The sequence below is a fragment of the Macaca thibetana genome, chromosome 17 (genome assembly GCF_024542745.1).
Source record: "Macaca thibetana thibetana isolate TM-01 chromosome 17, ASM2454274v1, whole genome shotgun sequence".
NCBI classification, from domain to species: domain Eukaryota; kingdom Metazoa; phylum Chordata; class Mammalia; order Primates; family Cercopithecidae; genus Macaca; species Macaca thibetana.
The window spans coordinates 85,383,946-85,407,543 of NC_065594.1; the positions used below are offsets into that span (position 1 = coordinate 85,383,946).

The 23,598-nt window shown below is 36.5% G+C and overlaps 1 long non-coding RNA gene across 1 annotated transcript; it reads left to right on the forward strand.

Annotated features, from left to right (window-relative positions):
* The first annotated feature begins 533 nt into the window (after positions 1 to 533).
* LOC126940292 (uncharacterized) lies at positions 534 to 23,224 on the forward strand. Its single transcript, XR_007720694.1, has 4 exons — positions 534 to 622; positions 806 to 1,336; positions 21,828 to 21,958; positions 22,955 to 23,224. It is a non-coding gene; the product is annotated as an uncharacterized LOC126940292 (long non-coding RNA).
* Positions 23,225 to 23,598: the final 374 nt, after the last annotated feature.

A 23,598-nucleotide genomic window follows, 5' to 3' on the forward strand; every position in this document is an offset into this window, starting at 1 on the left:
ACCTTTTGAGTAAGCCAGAAGTTTTTTTTGAAAATATGTGGAATATTATGTTTTTTATTTTATAATGCCTACTTGAGCTGCATACCCAAGGCTACCTGTCAATAATCAGTCACTTTTCACAGGTTATTTTTACTACAATCTATGACAAAGATGATCACAATGAGCTATTTAGTCTCTTAAACCTCTGCTTTGTACTTGATTACCTAAAACACTATTTATTTCACTTCAGTCCTATAAATACTTACTGAGTGCCTGTTATGTGCCAGGCACAGATGCCAAGATATAACCTGTGATTTAACAGAGTAACATAATATCATGCATTGCTTTAGGAGTGTGTACACTGGGCAAAGGGAGCAAAGAGGCACTTGGCTCACCCTAGAGCAAGAGCAGAAGCTCTCCAGATTTGCTGACCTAGAAGGACAAGTCTTGAAGTAGGAGGGTGGGGGAACCAGATTAACAAGGGAGGTAAAAACGTGATCTAGGGAGGCATCCGAGGGAGCAAAGGCATGAGTGAGCCTGGTACACTTTTGGGCAGGCAGAAGGAAGGCAGTTAGGCCGTTAGGAAAGCAGTATGGCTGCAGTGAATTCTACAAAGAAGGCTATGGGAAAGACGCCTGGAAAGGTAGCGAGGTAAGGATACGGACAAGCTATGCCAAAGAGCTGGACTTTGTCATGGAGAGTGACTAGGTGCTTTTACATAGGAAAGTCACCTGATAATATTAAAACCTGTGAAACATCACTCTGGTGAAAGTGTGAATGAATTTGAAAGGAGTGTAACATTGTTCTACTTTGGTTTACTCCTCAGTACCCTTGGCTGTGTACATTTGACTAAAGAGAGGACTATAAAATCAAAAACCAATGAAATAGTTTCCAGAACACAAAACTATTAAGCTTAAGAAAAGGACAGAAGGAACTGAAAAGAGAGGAAATGTGTTTTGGAGCATCACATTTCCACCTCAGAAGAAATAAGGAAGGAAGGAGGAGGGTGTTCCCACAGCTCTTCAACCAGGCCAGCTCCTCAGCCTACATCCCCATCTCATCAAGTACGAGGGATTTTTCAACTGGACCAACCAGATGGTTTAACAGTGCACTCCCACACCATTCAACTACGCAAGGGAGATTCACTTAACATATGCAGTCATATAACACCTACTAACATTTTCAAACATTAAACCTTTAAAAAAGAGTCCTAAGAAATAGAAGCATGAAGAATCATCTCTCAAGTATATAGACACTACTTCATGGTGTGGTAATATACGCATATGGAAGCTAGTAAACACCTCTACGAGATGCAAAAGGAATTAGAACCTCCACAAGGTGCAAGCAAAACCTTGAAGTAAGCCTGCTCTTTACTCAGTACTTTTTTCCTCTTCGACATTGTAGGTGTGTTATCTCCATCATCTGTATTTGTCTATTGCAGTCTCCATTGATGGTGAAAGTGTTTTCAGTCTTTGGCATTTCTCATCTAGTGCTAGAACAATGCGTTGCATGGAGTAGCAGGTTTATAAACATTTGCGAGTAAAAAAATCCAACCTAAAACCCAAGGTAAACTCCTGAACCAAATACCCAGAGTAATGTGAATCTTTTTCTATACTCTAGAGTTTATGGCTAGAAACCGCACGGAATGCACTGTATCCTAAACTGGGGTCAGGACGGTGGAAAGATGAGTCCAGTGATGAAAGGAAGAAGCTGTGCAAGCTATGAAAAAACCTGGTATGGGAAACTTTTTATGTGATGGCTGTATACTTTTTTCTTATTTTTTAAGAGCAGGTAGCTATCTTCTCATATACAATTAATATATAAACCTCCATTTTTTGATGTATGCCATAGAACTGTCATTTTAATTATTTATTTTCAATTTATTTTCTGTTCTACTAATGAAGATTACAATGAAGAGGAAGGTGAAATCAATTTTTTTTAAAAAAAGGAAAAATATAAAATTCAGACCTAAATCTGTTTTTCTTCTTCTGATCCATTTACCCAGCTTCATCTTCATATTACCTGTATTCCTGTGCTGTAGGGCAGTATTTAATTGGTTCTCAAAGTCATCCAATTCAGGAAGCTTTCTAGACACTCAGTACTTCCCCTCAAACATACCCTTTCTGCCCACACGCGCACACACACACACACACACACACACACACACACACAGACACACAGATCTTCCTTCTCTAAACGCCCCATGATACTGGATCTATCCTTTGATCACTCTTGTTTACGATGTGGTATTGTTGTTGAGTATATCCTGTGTATCAAGCTCTCTGTTATGTATTTTAAGGATTTAAAATGACTTCGTTGTTTGTACATACTTTGTGTAACATCTTTTCTATGAGAGCATAAAGACAAAATTTGCATCTGATTTTTTAGAACATGATATACATACACTTTTCAGAGAGCATGCCTCTAATTAAATATTTGATGAGTGCAAAAGAATGAGTGAGAGTATGAATGTCTTTAAAAGATCATTTGGTTATTACATTAAACCAGATAGTCTCTTGGTAAACTTTAAGTTACATTATGTGGAAAGAATTACAAATTCTCCACTGGCACACATGTTGCAGCATTTACTATCTTCTTTCATCTGATCACATGTCAAAAGGAGATTTTTGAGCCATCATTCAGGTAATCGTTCATGAAGCCCAGACCAAAATATTGTTATAAATGTAGTTAAAATTATCATTTTGTTAACTGCTATATTAAGAAAAAATGGATACAAAATAAATTTTACATGTATAAAATGTACCACTGAATAGGTTTTGGCATATGGTCACCCCTTAAAACTGATACTGGCTACCCCTTCCCAAAGCAACCACTGACCTACTTTCTGGCCTTATCTATTACCTTATATTTCCTAGAATTTTGTGTAAAAGGAACTATACAGTGTACCTTTTGTTGTTGTTGTTGTTTGACTTATTTCATTCAGAAAGATTTTTTTTTGAGATTCATTCACATTGTTGAGTGTATCAATACTTCCTTCATTTTTGCTGCTTGGTAGTATTTCATCGCATGGGTGTGCTACAGTTTTTATATTCAATCATCTGTTAATGAACATTTGCATTGTTTCCTAATTTGCAGTGTTACAAATAAAACTGGTATGAATTTGTATGTACAAATATTTGCATGGACATATGCTTTCATTTCCGGTGGGGAAACACCTAGAATGGGAATCAATAAATCCTACAGTAGGTATGTATTTAAAATGTTAAGCAACCATCAAACTATTTTCTGAAGTAACTCCATGGCTTTATCTTCTCACCGGTAGTGTGAAAATTTCAGTTCTCTCAGGATTCTTGACCAAATTTAGTGTGGACAGTGTCTTGAAATTGATTCAAATAGGTGTATAGTGCTGTCATATTGTGCACTTCATTTGGACTTTTTCTAAAAACTAAGTACATTGAACATCTTTTAATGTGCCTATTGCTATCCACGTCTTCTTTGATGAAGTGTCTATTCAAATCAGTTACCCATCTTTTAATAGGGTTGTTTGTTATTTTAAGTTTTGAGAATATTTTAAAAAATATTTTGAATGCAAGTTCTTTATTAGACGTTACACATATAGCTTGATGAATAGTTTTTCCCAGTCTGTGGCTTGTCTTTACATTAATGGTACCTTTGGAAGGGCAGTTCAATTTTGATGAATTAGATGAATTACAACATATCAATTTATTCTATTATTTATCTGAGTCTTATCTAAAGTCACAAATAATTTGTTTCTTTTTTCTAGAATTTTTGTAATTTTAGACTTAACTCTTAAATCTTATTTGAGTTCATATTTTATATAAGGCATGGTATGAATTAGAGATGCATTATTTACATATGGACATCCAATTAGTCGAGCACCATTTATTTAAAGGCTATCCTTTTTCCATTTAATCTTCTGTAAAACTTTGTCAAAAATTAATTGTCCATAAGTGTATAGATCTACTTCTGGAATATCTATTTATTCTCTTGGTCTCATATTTGTCATCATATGATAAGTCTTCAAATCTACTAATGTTAGGTCTACAACTTTGTCTTTTTTATTGAACATATTCTACTTTAGATGCTTTGCATTTCTGTATTTATTTTGGAAACAGTTCACTAATTTCCAAAAAAGACAGCCTAGAGTTTTAATGAGTACATATAGTAGTATTTCTTCCTTTCCAATCTTGATTTTTTTTCTTTTTCTTTCCTGATTTCATTGACTAAAAATTCCAGTAAAATGTTAAATAAAACTGGTGAGAGTTGAATCTGTTTTGCTCCTCACCTTAGTGAAAAAAGTTTCAATCTTTCGCTATTAAGTTTGATGTTAGCTCTAGGCATTTCTCATGCCATTTTTCAGATTGAGATGTGTCTATCTTAACTCTTCTAAGAACACTTATCAGGAAATTCAGTTTATAAATGTGTGTAATTTCAGATTAATTTTCAAACATAAAACCAAACCTTAATTCTTAGAATATCTCCTACTTTTTATATGTCATTATTTTTGTATATTGTTTAATTTGATTTGTTATAATTCTGTTAGAACTTCTGCATTTTTGCTCATGATGAATATTAGTCTACGCTTTGTTTTCTATGAATATAATTGTCTGGTTATGATATCAGAGTAAATCCAGGCCACAAAATGTGTTGGGACGTGATTCCCCCTTTTAAATTTTCTGGGAAAACTTGGGTAGAGTTGGCATTTTTCCATAAATATTTGATATAATTCATCAGCGAAACCATCTGGGTCTGAAATTTTGGTGGGGGCAGGTTTTTAATTACAGTGTAGAGTACTTCAAGTAATCTAACTCTTCTTGAGTGACTATTGTATTTTCTCAGTAAATGTGTTCATTTTTTGAAGTTGTCATATTTCGTGGCATACAGTTGTTTGCAACCTTCTTTTTTATTACCTAGTATCTATGGATCTTTAGTAATGCCATTTCCATTCTTTGGAAATTTGGTGCCTTTTTTCACATAATTCTGGCTAGAGATTTATTAATTATTGATTGACTCAAAGATTTATCTTTACTTTTTTGAATTTCTCTATTGTTTGTATTTTTATGTTGTTGATTACTATCGGATTTTTACTGTTTTATTTATTCTATATATTTTGTGATTAATTTGGTGATTCTTTTCTAGTTTCTTAAGTTGGAAAGTGAAGTGAATAATTTGGAGCCCTTTTTCTAATATAGATGTTTAGTACTATACATTCAGCTAAGCACTGCTTCAGTGGTATCCTACTTATTTTGACATGATGCATTTTTATTTTCATTCAGTTCATATATTTTAATATTTCCATATTTTGCTTTGTTATTTGACACATGGACTGTTTTTAAGTATGTTATGTAATACCCAAATAATTCAGGAATCTCCATATATCTTTCTGTTATTTATTTCTTACTTAATTTTACTTTCACCACAGAACATATCTTATATGGTATGAATCATGTTAAATAAATTAAGACCTGTTTTATTGTCCATAATATGGTCTATTTTGGTAAATGTTACATGTGAACTTGAGAATAATGTGAAATCTTATGTTGTTACAAGGAATATTCTTGGTGTCAAGTAGATTAACTTGATTGATACAGTTGTTCAAGTCTTCTATATTCTTAGTAACTTTCTATTTCTTTCATCAGTTAATAAGGCTGAATGTTAAAATATCAGCACATATTTGAAGAATTGTCTAGTTCTTTTTTTCAGTTCTATCAGTTTTTATTTAATATATTTCTATTTCTTTATTGTGGCATAAAACACATAAAATTTACCATCTTAACCATTTTCCAAGTGTACAGTTAAGTAATGTTAAGTATATTCTCATTGTGGTGAGACACATCTCCATACATTTTCATCTTGCAAATTTCAGTATATACCTACTAAGCAGCTCCTCCTCCTACTCTGCCTACAGCCTCTGGTAACCACCATTCCACATTCTGTTTCTATAACTTGGACTTTTTTAATACTATGTACATTGGATCATACAATATTTGTCATCTTGTGACTAGCATATTTCACTTTACATAATGTCTCGATGGTTTCTCAATGTTGTAGCAAAGGATTTTTGTCCTTTTTAAGGCTGAATGATATTCTGCTTTATGTATCCATCACAGACTTTGTGGTTATTACACATCTTGGCTATTTCAAATAGTGCTGCTAAGAACATGAATGTAAAAATATCTCTTCAGGTCCCTGTTCTCAATCATTTTGGATAAGTACCCAAAGATGAGATCGCTGGATCATATGCTAGTTCTCTTTTTAATTATTTAAGGAAACTCCATGCTGTTTTTTCATGATGATTGCATCATTACACAATTCTGCCAGGAGTGCAAGAGAATTCCAATTTCTCCACATCCTCACCAAGATTCATTTTCTGTGATTTTTGTTGTGGTTGGTTGGTTGTTTTGTTGTTGATGTTGTTTTACATAGTAGCCATCCTAATGGGCATGTCGTGATATCTTGTTGATATCTTGTTGATTTACTTTTCTCAGTGATTAGTGATGTTGAGTACTTTTTATATGTTTGCTGGCTATTAATATATCATCTTTGTAGCAATGTCTATTCAAGTTCTTTGGCAATTTGTAACTAGTTTTTATTATTTTCTGTTGTTGCATTGTATTTCTTTATATATTCCAGACATTAACTTTTCATCAAATATATGACTTGCAAATATTTTCCCCCATTCCGTAGACTGTCTTTTCATTCTGTTTATTGAGTCCTTTAATTACAAAAGCTTTCAGTTTGATGTCATCCCATTTGTTTATTTTTAATTTTTGTCATATGTACTTTAGTGTCATAGACATGAAATTATTGCCAAGTCCAACGTCATGAAGGTTTTCCCTTATATTTTCATCTAGAAATTTTATAGATTTAGGTCTTATACTTAGGCCTTTAATCCACTTTGAGCTTAACTTGGTGTATGGTGAAAGATAAAGTTCCAACTTCACTCTTTTCCATGTGAATATCTAGTTTTCCAGCATCACTTGTTGAAGACACTACCCTTTCCACATGCAGTAGTCTTGGCAATTTTATCAAATATAATTTAATTATATAAGTGAAGGTATATTCCTAGGCTCTCTCATCTTTTCCATTGCTTTATTTGTTTGTCTTTGTGCCAGTAACACACTACTTTAATTACTGTAGCTAAGTAATAGGCATTGAAATAAGGAGATGTGATTCTTTTGAATTCCTCCATACTCAAAATTGTTTGACTATTCAGGGTCCCTGAGCTTCCATATGAATTTCTGGATGCATTTTTCTTTTTCTGCAAGGAAATAAAAGCCACTGAGATTTCTATAGGGATTGCATTGAGTTCATAAAGTTCTTTGGGTGATATGGACATCTTACCAATATTATTAAGTCTTCTAATTCATGAACACGGAATGTCTTTCCATTTATTTGTACCTTTGTCACTGTGTTTCAGAACTGCTTTGTAGTTTTCACTATATAGTCTTTCACCTCCATGGGTAGATTTATTTCTATGTTTTTTATTCTTTTTGATGCTAACATAAATGTAATTTTTCTCTTAATTTCTCTTTTAGAATGTTCATTGTTACTGTAAAGAAACATAACTAATTTTTGTTTGTTAATTTTTGTATACTGCAGCTATGTTGAATTCTCTTATTAATTCTAACAGGTTTGTATGTGGGTGTAAAACTTTAATAAGTTTCTATATTATAAGATCATGATATTTGTGAACAAAGATAATGTTCTTTCTTCCTTTCTAATTTAGGTTCCCTTTATTTATTGATTTTGCTTAATTGCTCTGGATAGGATTTCTAATATTATGTTGAATGGAAGTGGCAAGAGCAGTATCCTTATCTTATTTCTGGTTGCAAAGAAAAATATTTCAGAATTTTACCACTGAGAATGATTTTTAACTGTGGGCTTTTCCTAAATGGTTTCTGGAGTATTATTAATTTCTTTCATCAAACCATGTTTTCCTGTTTCTTTGTTAATTTTTTTAAAATTTAAATTTATAGTTTCCAAGTAGGTGTATATATTTATGGGATATGTTTCCTGTTTTTATGTATGCTGTGTAATTCTTTTTTGGAATTTGGACATTTGGGGGAAAAAAACTCTCTTTTAGTCTTTGCACACTGGTTTCATTCAGGGAAAGACTTCCTCCCTAAGACTGGATGGAGGTCTAGGACTTCTCAAATCTTTCCTGATCATTTGCACCCCCATTCCCCAATGTCTGGCAGCAGAATGGAAGCTCCAATTTACTGCTTGCCTACTTTCAAGAGTTTCTAAATTCTGCCAACCATTCCATCAATGCTCCAATTCAAGCTCGATAGAAATGAAGTCCTCAAGCCGTTGTAGACAAGCCAGAATGTTGGATATATGAAACATTCATTTGTTTAGTCCCTGACAGAGAAACGCCAGTGTGAGAGGATGTCTCCTAGTTGTAACATGCTATGCTGTGGGAGGGAAGGGACGTGAACAGTGTCAAACATCACATTATTTTCTACTTTTTTTTACTGGAATCTTCTCTGCATTTTACAATGGCCTGGATTTTATAGCCTGTCAAATGGTCTCTAGAGTTCTCACAGAGGTATTCCAGTCCACATAATGCTGCTAACTCAGTGTCATTTTGGGGGAAAAAGGACCTGTAGCTTCTTAGTCTGTCATAATGCTGATGTCATTCACAACTTAAAGTATTTTGACGCTCTGTTAGGTGCGTAAGAATTTTAAATGTTATGTCCTTTTGATGAATTCAGTCATTTTATCATTATGAAACAAACTTTTAAAAATAGGTGATCAAGCCGGGCGCAGTGGCTCACCCCTGTAATGCCAGCACTTTGGGAGGCCGAGGCGGGTGGATCACGAGGTCAGGAGATCAAGACCATCCTGGCTAACACGGTGAAACCCCGTCTCTACTAAAAATACAAAAAAATTAGCCAGGCGTGGTGGTGGCGCCTGTAGTCCCAGCTACCTGGGAGGCTGAGGCAGGAGAATGGCGGGAACCCGGGAGGCGGAGCTTGCAGTGAGCTGAGATGGCGCCACCACACTCCAGCCTGCACGACAGAGCCAGACTCCGCCTCAAAAAAAAAAAGATGATCATATTTTTTCCTCTGAAATCTACTGTTTTTAAGTTAATATGCCAATTCAGATTTATTTTTATTAACGTTAATGTAAAATTTGGTATATTTTCCACATCTTTATTTTTATTACTCATATATATATACACACACATACAAATATAAATCCAGTTCCTTCCATGTTGCTGCAAGTGGTGGAATTTGATTCTTTTTTTATATCTAGAGGTTATTATGTTGAGTCAAATAAGCCAGGCACAGAAAGACAAATATTACATGCTCTTACTCATATGTGAGAGCAAAAAAAAGTGGATCTCATGGAGGTAGAGACTAGAATGGTGGTAATCAGAAGGTATTAATAGAATGGGAAGTGAGGAAAAGGAATAAAAAGAAGTTGGCTTGTACAAAATGACATTTAGATAAAAAGAATAAATGTTAGTATTTGATAGTACAGTAGAAAAATTATAGTTAAAAATAATTTATTGTATATTTCAAAATAGCTAGAAGAGAAAAATTGTAATGTTCCCAACATAGAACAAATATAAATATTTGAGGTGATAGATATCAATTATCCTGATTTGATCATTACACATTGCATACATATATCAGAATACCCCAGTTACCCCCAAATATTTACAACTAGGATATATCAATTAAAAATGTAAAAGGGCATATCTTGTAAACAAGGTGTATTTGGGTTTGTTTTTTTTTTAATTTAGTATTATAATCTTTTCCTTTTGATTGGAGACTTTTCTTTAGACTATTTTCATATGGCGGCATTATACATGTGCTTCTGTTTAGCTCTGTTACCTGACTCTGGTTTCTATTTGTCTTATGTGTGTTCCTTTTTTCACCTTTTCCTCCTTTTTTTGCTTTCTTTTAGATTAGTTGTAAAACACTACCAATATTAGTTGTAAAACTTTAAAAAAAAGCAAAAAAGAGGAAAAGGTGAAGAAAGACATTTTTATAATTATATATTTTCTCATTTTTTGGCTTAATAAATATAACACTTTGTTATATGATTTCAGTTGGTTGATTTAGAGTTTATAATATGCATATTTAACTTATAACAGCCTAATTTCAAGTAATATTATGTTAACTATAATACTAAAACTCAAAGTAGTGGGCTTCCTTTCCTCTCCTCCAAAACTTTGTGCTGATCTCATTGTGTTTGTCATTTCTAGTGTTCTCAATATGTTTGTGTAGGTCCAGGCTTCCAATGATTTCATTTTTCTTCTACCTGAAAGAATTCTTCTAATACTTCTGGCAGTGTGGGTCTGCTGGTGATAAATTCTATCAGGTTTGGGGCTTTGTATCTCTGAAGAAGGCTTTATTTCACTTCTAGTTTTGAAAGACACATATTGCAGGATATGGAATTCTCATTTGACAGGTGTTTTTCTTCCAGTACACTAAAGAGGTCTCTTTTGACTTGCGTTGATTCTAATGATAAATCTACTCTCTGTCATTCTTATTTTTCGCTCTTTTTTTAATGTAATAGGTCTCTCTTCTCTGGTTTCATTTAAGATTTTCTCTTCATTATATTTTTAGCAAACTGATTATAGTGTATCTTTTTTATGTTTGAGGTTCTTGACTTCTTGAGTCTGCAGGTTTATTGCTTTTGTCAAGTTTGGAAAATGTTTGACCATTATTTTTTTCAAATTATTTTCCTGCACCCCCATTTTTCATCTTCTTCAGGAGCTCCAGTGGTACATATAAGACCACTTGAAGATGATTTACAATTCATTGATGTTTTTCACTTTTTAAATGTTTTTTCTTAGTTTTATTTTGAATTGTTTCTATTGCTTTGTCTTCAAGTTCACTTTTTTTTTTTTTTTCCTGCAGTGGCTAATTTTCTATTAATCCCATCCTGTAAATTTCTCATCAGAATGAACGTTGTTTTTATTTCTAGAAGTTGATTTAGATATTTTATACACCTTCCATATCTCTATCTAATTTGATAAAACACAGAATGTTATCATAATGATTGTTTTGGGCCGCAAGCTCCGCCTCCCTGGTTCACGCCATTCTACTGCCTCAGCCTCCTGAGTAACTGGGACTACAGGTACCTGCCACCATGCCCAGCTAATTTTTTGTATTTTTAGTAGAGACAGGGTTTCACCATGTTAGCCAGGATGGTCTCAATCTCCTGACCTCGTGATCCACCCACCACGGCCTCCCAAAGTGCTGGGATTACAGGTGTGAGCCACCGTGCCTGGCCTATTATTGCTTATTCTATATAACAATTCTAGTTATTATTTCTTATGGTCTAACATGAAAGCAGCATAAACACAAGACAAAAATCCCATGTTTACAAACCAACTACATTTAAAAGATTGTTGTTACATATCAGCAGAGGAAAAATGCCCAATGGCAGATGGGGAGAAAAGCTAATGAGATTCCATGAGCTAAACCCACCATGACAAATGTAAATGAATAGTGCTAAGTGATTCACGTGTTTATGTCACCAATTTCATTTGCAGGAGAATAAGTAGAAAAGTAAGATCGAATTGTTGTCTTCCACAAAAAGAAAGAGCCTTGATGCTTATTTCCCAAACTTATTCAACAGAATGTTACTGTTCAAGGTCATTACAGAAAGTGCCCTTTTTCACACTTCTCAGGCCACTTTTATACTTTTCAGCAACACCTAAAGCAGTTGGCAGGCACTTGCTTGTACAATGTTCAAACTCCACTAGTACAGTAAGCAAAAGCTCTGCATATGTATTTCATTTGCTTTACAAGTGACGTCAGGAAACAAACACATGGCTTATCTAGGCTGGATGGTTGGGGGAAATGACAATTTGATCTTGGTTCAAGGTTGCATTTACTTAGGTTTACTACTGAACTACAACTAAAAGAAGCAAAGGATATGTTAGGTGAGCACAAAGAACAGATGTGGCATCCTAGTTCACTTACTGCTGGAGGAGTGCCTGAGGCTCCCAGTCAATGCACCCCGTAGGGAGAGAAGAATATATTAAGTGAGGATCAGAGCTGCGCACCTATTTGGCTTCTGTGTATCAGCTCTACATTCCCATCCGCACCATATATACAAACTCTTGACTTTCCAATTATATACTTCATTTGTCTGTAAAGAAATACTGAATAAATATTCAGTTTTTTCTACAAGTGTAGACCAGAAGAGGTGTTCTGCTTCCGATTACAAGTTGTAATTCCGCAAAGAATTTCAAATATATGAAGAGGAAGTCAGCTAGCATTCCATGCAATATCTTCATTAAAACGCATCACAGTTTAGCTCCTATGACAGCCTTTGTGCAACATCTTGCATTGAAACATAGTATTGTTAAAGAAACAGAATGTTTAACGTACTATGACTTAATACAGCTCAGCATTCTGTTTTCATCTTTATTTATTTGCTTCAATTTGTTCTTTTTCCTACTTAAACGACTAAAATTTAGTAATTATACTTTTTTTGAGAATTAAGTACCTAAACTTACATTCTGGACTTCAAGATTCATTGTATCGTACAGTAGACTTAAAGTTATGTAATTAAATAACTGTTTTGATTTGTTTTGTTTTTAGCACTTAAATCTTTTATGTGTATGTGTGGTAGGATGTGCACACAGTGTGAACATTTGTGTGTGTGCCTGTGTGTGTTGAGTTAGAAAGTAGTAAATATCTCTTTTTGCTAAAAGTGTGCTGTAAACACATTACTCCAATCACATTTGGTTTTAGTTACTTGGTCTCTAGCTAAGTACGGTTCCCTATTTAAGAAAGATACAAATCAAGTTAATTGTGATCGCTCTTATGCTCCATAAACAATCTGAGTGTTTGGAAGCATTGGAGGCACAGCCTTAACAGGCTACCACTGAAGATTAGCCAAAATAAACATTGTGCATGCAAAAAGTCCCATCAGGAGGACAAAGGAAGGAGGAAAGACTGCAGAACTCTTGTTTCACACGTTGCCTTTCACTGGATTGTTTCTGAGCAAGATACTTTCATGGTGGCCAGATACTAATTGGGTAGAAAAACAGAATTGTAATATATTTTATCAAAAAAAAAATGTAGAATATTTTTCACGTTTTTACATGCAACATAACTTCCTAACTGCAGGATTTTTTTTTTCTGAAAAGAATTTCACATTAATTAACAAGCCAGCAGTCTCTACGGGGTCATAGATGGCCAAACCAAATCATAACCAAATCACAACCCCCAGCCACTCCTAGCTCCTACTCCCAACTCCAGACCATGGAACTGTGGGTGACAGCATGACAGGGGAGTCATTCATTACAAGCTGACATGACAAGATTCAAAACAAATGTTTGGACAATCACATTTCATTTCTTAGGAACTTGGATGGGGGGTTGTAGAGGAAATGGAGCACTTGGCAAAGGAAGGAAGCTGGATGTCTGCTTCCATGGTGGGGCTGCTTCTGTTTCACACGTTTCTACTAAACCTAGAGAGAAGGTGCATGATTCCCTACTTCTCATTCCCGCTTTCTGACACTGTCTCCTCCATGAAAATCCTGCTGTGAATATCACACATCTTCTTCCTCCTGCTCCTTGTTGCTGTTCATTTACCAGCTATCAGATCCCATTCTGTGTTGCTATTATTCTTAGTAATCTGAATTCTTGCGTAGGTGATCCTTTCAACAGCTGGGCCTCTCGGTTCCTGGGAATCCCCTCCTTTCATAAGCTTGTCCTCACTCAACTCAGCCACGGCTCCCACGGTCATTTCCTAGTTGTGGTCATGACCAAGGACCAGGTATCCTTGTCTCCAAACACCATCTTCCTAGTTTACTCCCTCTAGAACCCTTTGACCTTACAGGAACCCACAGACCTTTAATCCTACCATACCTTTACTCTCTCTTTTGCCAATTCACTTTTCCCTTCATGCAGAATAATTTCCATGGCCCCTAGGCACAGTTACTACCTGGTGTATACCCCAAATGTATATCCTCCCCTCGCTTCATCATGGTTGCTTGGAAAAAAAATACATTACGGGCTGAGTATAACCAACTTTCTGCCTCTTCCATACCTACATTTGTACAACCTTTTATGGAACTAATCAGGGCTGGAGAAATACGCACATCCATGCTGGCAGGTCCAACTTTAAGTTCATGATCACTAACCCCAAAAGGGCTCCTAATACCTCCTGGCAACTACACTCATAACATATTTCCTGTTCACTCTCCTCTTTTACATTTCTCTTTCACACCTTTCCTCTCCTCAAACTTCCAACACCTCCTCCTCCATTCTCACACCAAACTGGTTTCTTGATTTTTGATTTAGATAGAAAATAGAAGCCAGTTCCAGAAAATTCCTACAGGCTCCCTCAGCAGACTGAATATGGGTCTGTGCATTCCGTCTTCTCTTCTTTTGCTGTGGGTGGCTCGGCCATGCTCCTCCCTGGGGCCCAGCCCGTAAAGTGCATTAGACTGTCTTATTCAACCACTTACGAATATCATTCAATTAAGTTTCCCATTTTCCTCTGCATTCACACATTTTTCTTCACTAATAAGTCATTCCCTTCAGTGTATAAACATGCTCTTGTTTCTTTCATCTTGAAAAAATAATGTTAACCCACATCCTTCTCCAGCTGATGTCCTCCCGCATTCTCAAACAGAATACTTCCCAAGAAATAGTTACTTGTACTTGTTTTTTTCCCTGCAACTCTTCTCTTAGATTTATTCTAATAAAATCAACCTCTACTCTGGGATCAAATCTATTACTATGAATGCACTCAACAACCCCTACATTTCTAACACCTAAAATCGAAATCCACATCCATGTCTCATCTTTCTGTGCTGTAGAAGTATTGTACATAGATGCAAGTTTTTATGGAAGATGAATGGTCTGGAGGTAGCAACGAGGAAGAAGAATAGAATACCAACCCCATTTCTTTCTCCTTCCAATACATTTTTCACTTGCTACTCAAGACACCAGCTTTCCTGGATTGTCCTCATACTTTCTGGCTGATCCCTCTCAGTTTATTTCCCTCTTTTTGTCTTTATCCTTATAACATGGGGCCACCAAAGGCTCAGTTCTTGAGCCTCTTCTTGTTTCTGCCTGCACTCATTCTAATGCTAATTCCATTCTGCCTTGTAGCTTTCAATGACTTTCATATTTACATTCTGAAATGTATGTTTCCATCCCCACCTGTTCGCTTGAATTTCAGACTCATATGTTATGTATCAACATTCCATTTACTCAAAGGTTTATTCTCAAGGCTAGCTAGTTCTTCAGTCAAATCCTCAGATTTTGAGATTTCACCTCTTCTTTCGCCTCTGTAGTTTGGCATTTGCGTGTGTGTCTTGTACATCACAACGGTAACAGGGTTTGATTCAATGTGTAAAATGACCTCAGGTTTCTGCTAAAGTGTAACTGGTCTATGCTGCCTTGGACAGGTGGTCTCTAGTATGTGTTTGGTATGATAGAAAACGGGCATTGAGGGTGAGTGTGGTATTCCTGTGATACAAGCACATTTTTTCTGTTTCTACCTGTTGTTTTTAAAACAGATTTCTGATGGTTCTATCATTTTTTTTAATTCACTGGCGACAAGACACCCTGTTATCAACTATTTTACTACTATTATCACCCAGTTAAAATAGATACTGACAATAGCCTCTTCCCTATCGAGAGTCACAGGTGTTGTGCATAGGGCCATTCAGAGTGGACAGCCCAGGAAAGGGGAGAGACCAGATGAGAAGGCTCCCCACTGGCCTCTGCAACTCGTCCTAGATGCCTCTTCCACGATTCTTCAAGGCCTTCAGCATTTCTCACTCCCTGTCCTTCCCTCGTTCGTAGTGCCCCCACCTCTGCCAGTGGCCCCTTCCCACACTAATCTCACCTATGGCTATACTCACAGTTGCCTTGACCCTTCTCTCTCTCTAGTGGATGAGCTTGGCCAAACACCACCTTGGCTAGACCAGAGCAGGTAAATATGGCTACAAGAAAATACTCAATCATTCTGACAAATTACCTTTGAGATTTCTGGTTGGACAAATAGAAGTGCACCTTTGGCTCTGTCCAGCAATCTTACCTTTAATTTGGTCTTTCTCTCACTAACAAACAATAAATTTCTCAACTCTGTCTCTCTTCTCCAGTCTCTATCATCTTTTCTTTCTCTCACTCTCAGCTGATGGCTTAGGTTCTCATTTGACTGAGAAAGTGGAAGCATTCAGGAGAAATCTAGGGAATTACCTTCCATCAAGGCTGCCAAGCTCCTTGTGTCTGAACCTATCTTCCTATCCAATACTGTATGAGAAATGGCTTTCATCTTCTTGTGCCTATTCAAGGCCTTTGCATTTGACATTTTGACTTACTCCACTAATTCATCAAGTATTATTTCTCTTTGGTATGATTTTTATATCCTCATAAATATGTTGTAATACCTTTCATCGTAAGAACTATAACATCAACAAAACCTTCCCTGATTATAAACCCTCTCCTACAATTTCACAACACACTTTAAAAGAGTTGTCTATACCTACTGTTGCACTTCAGTCTGCTCTTTCATGGTGATAATGCCTGCATTTGCCTCTATTGAAATATACCTGCCCCAGAACAACACGCAGCTCATTCTGTCACTACTTCATCCAGCTCTCTGTTCAAATGCTATTTTTTAAGAGGAACGTCTTTAGTTGGCTTTTTAATTAGAGGGTTACCTTCCGTCAGGGAACTCTCTATCTACTTATCTTGTTTTATTTTTCTTCTGACAACTTCTACTTCCTAAAGTCACACACACATACACACATACACACACACATACACACACAATCACATTATATGCTGGCTATTACCTATCTCCCCAGTAGAACAGAAACATCTTGAGGGCCAGCAACCTTATCACGTCCAAGCTTAGCTTCCTAGATGTGCCTGTCAGAACTGTCCCTCAATGAATATGTTAAGTGAATGAATGAATCAGAAATCACTTTTACTTATTTGATACACTGGGAATATGCCAACAATTCCATTTAAAATAAAATTAGGATGTTGGAAGCCAAAATTTGAAAAAATTTATACCACTTGGTCAATTCCATTTCCACTCTCTTTACACTAATATCCTTTGGTCTTAGCTATGAGGAGTTCCAGTTTTTTGGCTTTAATTCTATATAAAATTTAGCACTATATAAACAAGTTCAGTACAAGAAAAAGAAAGCTGAACTGAAAATTCTATCTAAAACTTAGCCGTATATAACCAAGTTCATTACAGGAAAAAGAAAGCTGAACTGAAAAGCTGAGTGTTTCCAGGACACTGCTAGTGCAGCACCAATAATCTATATTTGGAAGAACTGTGGAAAGTGAAGAATTAATTGTTCAGGAATCTGGGAGGACATTAACCATTTTCCATGAGTCATGACTCAAGGTTGTCTTCTACGCCCTGCACTGGAGGAGCAGTGGTCGAGAGAGACCCAGAGCCAGTGTTTAAAGATGGGTTTGTCTTCCACCATGGGAATTCTGGCAAGCCACCATTTCAGACACTGTTTCTGTAAAATGGGATCGTAGATCGTGTGGTGAATAGAAGCCTGGGGGCCCTCGTGCTTACGTGCTTTCCTCTTGGACGCAAGCGTGACCGCTGACTTCCTCCTTCTTCAGGGAAGTCGCTCCAGTGATGAGGCTTTGCGTTGTACTGTGTACCGCTCCATCTTGGTAGGCGGAAGAGAGACCCTCCTCGCTGGCCTCATGACGTGAGCAGCCATGTTGGGAGCATCCCCACGCCAAGGCCCGTATCTCGTCAACAAACAGCAACAGCTGAGGCTCTGAGTCATGCAGCTGCAAGCTGATTCTGCCCCAAACCTGAATGAGATTGAAAGTGGATTCTTGCAGAGCTGAGAACACAGCCCAGCTGACACCTGATTAGCCCCCATAAGGAATCCGTGGGCTCCCGGCTCACAGAAACCATATCATGATGTGGAAAAAATAGTAACAAGGCCGTGTTCCGTTTCTTGTTAAGATTTGATAGTTGTGTTTCACTACATTAAGAGAGGTCAATAAACAAAAAGTATTTTTTCTTCCCTGACTCCCAAAACTCATAGTATTGTTTGGTCCTAGAAGACTTTGTTTTAAACACTTCTTATATTGAAAATGAACTATTTGCCTATACATAAATGGCATGACCATCCTTCCTACTATATGGGGATTCAGACATTATCTGATTTTTCTGCAACTGCCTTGTACTTGTGCTCAGTGGTTTCTCAGTGGATGTCTGTAAATTGGAGGAAGGCAAGTCTTGAACCCTCTCAAATGCACATGGGGTGAACTCAATCTCCTTTCTAATTCTCTTCCCAATCCTCTGTAAATCCTATGGAGGAATTTTGTTAATCATCACTTCTATTTTTGGTCTATGAAAGTGTGCTCAGCACATGTACTGGTATACAGGATGGAAATGATTCACTTGGAATAAAGACCACCCTGTAGATAACACACATACAAAAGACTGGAAGCTATGGCTGTGCTCATGTCCCAGAGCCTCTCAATCTGTGGCTGTTCCTCGGGAAGCTCTAAACACACAGTTACAGAATTATGCAAAGCCTCTTACTTGATAAGGTCTTCTGGAAATACTACATGGTCAAGAGCAGTCTACACACAGCTTTATACTTAAAGTCTGTTCCATCCCGCCACCACCAACGGGTGTCACCTTTGATGACTGTGACTTGCATATATTTGTATGTTGTTACAGAAAATCTAATTAACCCTAAAAACAGGGAAAGATACCAAGAGTTTATTTTATTCTCCTTAAGTGTCCAAATAAATAAGTGGACAAGGCATTGTCTGTGATGACCCTCCGTCAAGAAAATGTCGTGAGAGCCTTCTCAAAGCATCTTAGTCTCTGCTCTGTTTTGTTTTGTTTTTCTCACTTCACCCTCCTCCACCAAGGGGGAGAGTGGAACATTTATGCTTATCCCTTCCTTAACCTTTGTGATACAGAAATATTTTGGATGGATAGGCAGGAAATTTATTTCACTTTGTTAGCAAAAGTTATACACAAGGAATGATTTGTAAAATTGAATAAAGGAATCAATTAGTGTCCTTCGCTTTTTGGAAGGCTAACAACATACCATCTCAGAAATGGGGGGAAATGACTCTCCCACACGTTTTGAAGGAAGTCGAACCCTTTTGGTGGGAAGACTTAGGCTTGATGAACCGTTAGTGCTATCTACTTTCATGGATATTGGACGTATTGGCACATTTTTCCAGTTTATTAAAAGAATCCATTTAACCTTTCTGACAAAAGCAGGACTAAATCATCTGTGTTTTACGTGAGAGTACCCAATGATTGCCTCCATGTGAAGACTTCTGAACCCTGGTGTTGCCATGGTAATGACTGAGTCTCAGAATTAGTTCACTTCAAATCATCCAAATGTTCCTGTTTTAAAATGTCACCACTAGTAAACCCACTTTGCTTTTAAAATGTGTGTAGTGGAAATTCAGGGAAATAGCAAACCCTTCATTTGCCTCTGATATAGCAGTCCTAAAAGTACATATATATTTATGGATCTAATATATATATATAAAATATATTACATATATGGATCTAATATATATATATAAAATGATTTCCCAAGTTCATTTACTCTGAAGGCAAAATGGGTCAATATACATTTGAAGTACAGTGAAGTTATACAATATTATTACATTTATTACTTTCTGTGTCTGCTCTTTTGTGCATTTTTATGATGCTTAATTACAAACACAAAAGAAAACTAAGGAAAATAAATTTAACTTCCATATCTACTGCTTATAAACCTCTTTAATAACACTAAACTCCCAGAAGAATGAGGATCATTTCATCTTCCTAAGGATATAATAGCTATATTCCCCAGAGTTGCTGAGAATAATTTTATAAAACATCATAATGTAGAAAGTATTTTAATGTATTGAAAATATGACACAGGAAGAACTTCAGCCATATGTGCAATTCATGCAAATAAATCATGTCATTTCTGGCTGTTTAAAAGCCTGTTTAAAAGCTTTTTTCTCTTACCTTATTGCATCTTTGGAAATAAAAAGAAAAATAACTCATTGGCCAAAATGTGCTAATATGCAATCAATTTAAAAAATGAAATATTTTTGCATCACTATATATCTAAAGTGGATTATTGATGGCAAAAAGATCTTTTTTCAGTTTGACAGATAGGACCAATTATAATCTTGTACTTTAAATAAAACTTCTTTAAAATATAAAGACTTCAAAGATATTTATCCAAATCAACCTGATCATTTTTTAAGAGTGAATATACTTTGGAAGACGCGTCCTTCCTTTAGTAGCTCGCAATGGATTACATCCTCTATAAAGCAGTCTGGGGTGAGTGAAAGACGGGGGTGGAAATTAGTAATTTCATTTGATTTAATTGTTGAATCATACTTAGGAACCTAATAAGGCTTTGTTATTTAGAAAAACCAGAAACAGTAACTCAGTGTGATTTCTGTTAAGCTCCTGATGCTTTTCCACGAAAGATTATTTTGAATTCTTAAGGTGGTAGAATAGGAAATTATCCTATTTGATGTATACAGACATTTTTGTCAGGACAAAAGGAAAACCCTGTGCTCACATAATGGCAGCTTATCAAGAATCCTGACAGAAGGCTGGGTTTCTCCCTTCAGTGGGCCACCCACTGCTGTGCGGGTAGGAAATTTCCTGGCATGGACAATCTGAAGGTGTCTGAAAGACTGTCTATACTCAGCTCAGTGAGTGAAAGGAGAAAACCTGGGATGAGCAAATACTCTGGATGATGATACCAAGGTTGATTTGTTCCATCCATCTGACCAGGAGGAGTGCATGTGTGCTATGTTGTCATAGACTCCAAACATCTAAATTGTCCAGACCAGACCAATCTGGATATTTGGTCAAAGGAAAGGTCATGGAAAAATTTTTCAGAGTTTTTCCTTTGTGCAATTTTATAATTTTATATTATCTAATGTTTTAGCTTGAAAATATGAAAGACAGGCATCCAATTGATGGAAGAAGAGAAGAGACTTTTCCTTTTAGATGAATGTGTTGAACTATTAGGCTTATTATGCTTGTAAATGCTTTAGATATTTTCGTGTATTTAATTCTCACAAGAATGTGACAGCTAAGGAAGTAGAGGAACTAGAGGTCAATAATCAGCCTGGGGACACATCTAAGTTGCACAGGCAGTATTTGAACACAGCATTCTAACTATGGTGATGATATTTTTAACAACTCCATTATATTTCCATTTCATGGTCAAATACCTTCATTGAATTATTTAAAATTTCATTTAATTAAGTAGGTCTGGCATTATTCAGATCCAAATTTAAACCAGTTCATCTCAAAATATAGTAATTGGGTATTAAGAAATTATCTAGGCATTCCCTAAATTTATTGATATATTGAACGAGCATTGAAAATTATATGTCAGATATTCTGCCCAATCAGAGGCTAACATCTGCCGCAAGACAAATGTGGCGCCTGCCCCTGTGGAGCTCATATTCAAATGGAGAAAATGTCAACAAGTATCCCACATAGGGTGAACACTTCAAAAAGTGAAGCACAGGTTTGTGTGATTAGAAATGGCAGGTGTTTATGGAGGAGGTGCCAGTGCAGCAAGAAAAGGCCTGTATCAAAGGACGGTGTTGATGCTGAGATTTGAAGGGCAGGCAGCAATTGAACAGTTGATGGTGTGGAGAGTGAGCCACACTCCAGGACAGGAAGACCAACGCGACTGAGTGAGCAGAGCAAAGAGGGACTCACGCTGTCCAGGAGGCACGGCTCAGTTACTCAGGGCCCCACAGTCAAGCTGAAGATTGGAGACTTCATTGGGTAGGCAATACGAAGCCGTTTAAGGCTTAAGTCTCTAAGGACCATGCCCCAAATACAGATTTTAAAAGATTTCTCTGGTTATGGTTTTAGGTGAGAAGATCGAATTTGGACACCATTGAGGAGACTACTGCAGTCCTCCAAGCTCAAGATGGTTGAGAATAACCAATGGGGACAGATTTAAGAGACACTTAGAGTCTGCAGCCAACAGGGCTGAATGGGCAGTAAGTAGGAGCACAGCTGGGTGACGTGGTGGAGGGAAAGAGAGGAGTCATTAACAGCTCCCCTGTTCCTGGCCTTAACATGTTACTAGGTACCTGTCGGACTTCTATATCTCAAAACATGATGCAGCCCATACTACTTTTAGAACTGCTTCCTTTGTTTCTGCATCTGATGGAATAAGAGAAATGTTTTCAATTTTTGCCAGAATACCTTCATAACACACACACATACAGTTAAAATAGCCTTTACAGTTTTCACATTCCTATATTTATATTTACACTTAACATTGAGAAGAGCCCACACCTAACGTACATTGTACCAATTGTACTGTTCTGCATGCCCCATCAGGAAAGCAACTCTGGAAAAAGTGTGGTTGTTTACAGTTTCCTGGTTATTTAAATTGACTGCAAAAGGTGATATGGTTCTGCAATATTATTGAATAGTGTTGCTGAGACTTTCTTGAATGTTACTGAACTTCCTTAATAACATCTCTCAACAACTGAGATTATGCTACCCTAAATAATGGTTGATGTGATGAAAACATCAGTCCATCAGTCACACAGACAAAACCCAAGATGATGTTTTGATTGCCATTGAGACAAAGTTATTCCTGCAATAATAAGAATGGCCAACGCTCACGGAGTGCCTTCTACCTGCCAGGCACCAACTGAGAGCTTCACACATATTAACTCACTCAATCCTGCAAACAATACTACCAAAGATGGTAATATTTATATCTTCACTTTGGGGATGAGCAAAGTGAAGACATAGAAATTGAGTATCCTGCCCAAAGTCAAATGCTAGAGAAGTGGTGGAGACAGAATTGAAAGCTGTTAGGCTGCCTGGAGTGAACGTCATCAGAAAAATGCAAGGACTCTTTTTATGGAGAGTTATTCTTCTGCCCCAAAGATGGAAAGCTATATTTCTGATTGTATATGTGAATAAGCAAATTTTAAAATAATCACATTTAATGCACATACACTGTGTCTTTTCCCTAGGAAAGTTATGATTCAGAAGATCGTATAAAATTGAACAGCTGCCACTACTGGCAGTAAGTCTACTGCCATTTGGTAGATAACCTTCTTATCACACAGAAAAATATCAGTACTGACAAATAGACCGCAAAGAAAATGAGACCATCAGCAAAGAAGATAAAGTTAAGTTTGTACAAAGCACCTTTTTATAAACGGATGGCTGTCCGGCAAAAATAAATTTCCTGTGGACAAGACCAAGAGCAAGGCAAGAGGAAAATAAACATGTTTAAACTATTGGAGAGTCCATAATTTAAATATAAACTCTTCTGTTGAGTGGTAGTGTGCACCAAATCAGTTCCAGGGATGGCGATAAATGTTACGCTGCATTTTAGGAGGTATGGGAGAGGAAGCTGGGGCAAGAGGAACGAATGCATGATTAATGCTGGATATTTGGGATTGCCTGGAGCAAAGGAGGTTGGGGGCTGCAGAACACTAGATCTTTGAAGATTTAATAGATTCCTCATTCTCTGTCAGTCAGCCCTCTTAGATTTGTCCCGTGTTAACTCTGTTTTTCTATAGGTTTAATATTTTTAGTAATGGCTTTTACATTTTAAAAAATCAGGTTGGACTTAAGCTAATGGACAATAAAACTTCGGGGTTAGAGATAC